Consider the following 2,909-nt stretch of genomic DNA (forward strand, 5'->3'; position numbering starts at 1 on the left):
GTCCTCAGATGGAGACATTACCAGTGAAAGGACATTTCTTATCAATGTAGGTGCCCTCGATGGCCTCCTGGGCGTCTTGAAGCCCAGACCGATGTTCTTGTAATAACGCAGGAGCTTCTCCTTGCCAGTTTCACCCAACAGCCCTCTCTTTTTGTTCTGGAAGAAGGTGGGCTGCTTCTGGTAGATGCGCTCAGTCTGGATGGCTGCCGTCTTTCCGGCCGCTTGGAAAAAGGAAAGCCGCGACGGCTTCCGGGTTTCCTTATCCGCCGCGCACCCCCGTCCATTTCTACGTTGGGAAGAACAGTTTGCACTCAGTAAGTAATCTAAAGGTTGAAGTTTCAAACTCACCCAGTAGTACAATAGAAGAAAAAATAGAGGCTCTGTTTCTCTAAATATCTCAGGCCAAAACCCCTATGGAGCAGTATCACTCTGTAACACATGGGCTGCCAGAGACGCAATTAACAACAATCTGCCTCCAGTAACCACCACTGAACTTTGATATCTAGTCAGAAGTTTTCACTCTAGAAACCCAAAAAGTTAATACAAGTAACTTTACTTGGTGCCAGGTACTGTGTTGCAGTAAACAAGGAATTCATTTAATCATTACAACATCTATTGACGTAGGGCTCAGAAGAGGATTTGAACAGTTTGGCCCCAAAACCCATTCTCCTGTGGAATCAAAATCTCTGATTGTCTAGGAGCCCACTAAAGGACAAACTCTGACATTTAAATTGTGTCTCAAACAGAAACTCATTGCCATTTAGTCAGAACCAACCAATAGCTGATCCTGCAGAGGGATTTTTCAGAAATATAAATCACAAGGGAGGAAACTGCCCATCTTTATCCTGTGGAGCTGCTGGTGGTTTCAAACCACCAGAGAGGTGGCACCTTTGGGTTACCAGTGAAACTCCTACAGACTAGGCCACCAGAGCTCCCTTTAAATTGTGTAGCTGATTAAAAAAGGTAAAAGTCAAACACTAAAACAAACCCTAAGACTTAAGGACAGAGCACCAAGATTGAGCAGAGCACCAAGCTGGCAAATACAATCATTGCAAGTCACGCCACCTGACAGCAGATGTGAGTTTGACTGTGGACCCAGTGTCACCTGAGTGCAGGCATGGAAGCAAGCCGAGGAGGTTCAGGAAAGCTTGCATCGTGCTAGGCTGAGATGGCACGACTAATGTCAGCTAAGTGACTGGAGGCTATGATGCACTGCTTGAAGCCGGCCCCACGGCTGCACAAATCAGCTTAGACCTGCCCACTAAAGAGAACCCTGAAAGCCTGGATGGGCTGCCAAAATTAGAGTCATTTCATTAATCTCTCAGACAGGGAGAGGTAGCTATATATCACTTTAGGTTACCCTGACAGCGAGACAATAGCATTACATTGCCACAGTGCATCAAAATAGCATTTCTCTCAATTCATTTGCTATCAGAGTCACTGTTATAACATGCAATGGCTGCAACATAGGCTCAGACATAGCAATGATCATGATGGCAGGACAGGACTGGGCAGTGCTGGGTTCTGTTGTACATGGATTCACTGTGAATCAGAACCTTACAACAATAAAGCAAAATTAATCAATCTCTTTAAGGCTTCACTAAGATTTGCTTCAAAATATTTTTTTTTCTAAAACGTTTTCTTTTATATTGGTTTACACACAGAAGTTGTATAGAGATTCCTTTATATACAGGGTTTTTTTATTTGTAAAAGATAATTTTTTTTATTTTAATGAAAGTTTACAGAGACTTTGGATTTTCATTCATTCATTGTGGCATACTTTCTTCCCTGTCCACCCCTCCCCCCAGTTCACTTTTCCCTTTGAAAAGGAAAAAAAAAAGTCTTCCATTGTTATACATCCCTCCCAGTCCACTCCACTATGCAGCTTTCATTCTGGACTCTTGTCATGACAATAAAACCTAATCATCTATTCCTCCTAAATCGTTCTCTCCCTCATCTGTTTCAATGCAGTATACATTATTTATACCCTGTTAGTTTCCCCTCAACTCCAATGTCAGACCCACTTTATAACAGTAGAACTATGCAATATTTTCCGTTTGTAACTGAGATATTGCACTCAGCATAATGTCCTTGAGGGTCACCCATTTTGTATAATATTTCATGAGTTCCTTGTTTTTCAAAGCATCATAGTATTCCATTGTGTGAATATACCAAAATTTCTCTATCCGTTCGTTTGTTGATGGGCACTTGGGTTGTTTACAGCTTTCCTATTGTGAACACAGCCACAATAAACATGGGTGTGCAGGTATCTGCTTGAATGGCAGTTCTGTTTTTCTCAGTTAATGGCATTATTGGGTCAAATGCTTTTTCTATTTACAACTTTTTGAGAAAGTGCCATACTGCCTTCCATAATGGTTGCACCATTTTACACTTCCACCAACAGCGAATAAGGGTGCCAGTTTCTCCACAACATCACCAGCATTTGTGGTTTGTCATTTATATACAGTTTTTCATGCATTTCTCCATTCACACTGTGTTTCACATTGTTGTTATGTGCTGTCAAGTCACTTGCAAATCACAGCAATCCTGTGTACAACAGCTCTGAACCTTGATCTATTCAGAACCAACCTCATTGTCTTTGACACACCTATGCCCATTTCCCTAGTCACTGAGTCAATCTCCTGCACTGTCCTGCCACCCTCCCAAGAACGATGTTCCTCTCCAGGGACTGGTCCCTCCTCAGAACATGCCCAAAGTATGTCAAACTGAGCTTCAGAAGCCTTGCCTCACAGGATATGAACAGGCACTTCACCGAAGACGACATTCAGATGGCTAACAAACACATGAAGAAATGCTCAAAACCCCTAGCCCTAAGAGAGATGCAAATTAAAACAACTATGAGATATCATTTCACCCCAGTCAAAATAGCAAAATTTAACAGAACAGCA

The sequence above is a fragment of the Elephantulus edwardii genome, unplaced genomic scaffold, assembly GCF_000299155.1.
Source record: "Elephantulus edwardii isolate Elephantulus edwardi_28Jun2011 unplaced genomic scaffold, EleEdw1.0 scaffold00182, whole genome shotgun sequence".
Lineage (NCBI taxonomy): Eukaryota > Metazoa > Chordata > Mammalia > Macroscelidea > Macroscelididae > Elephantulus > Elephantulus edwardii.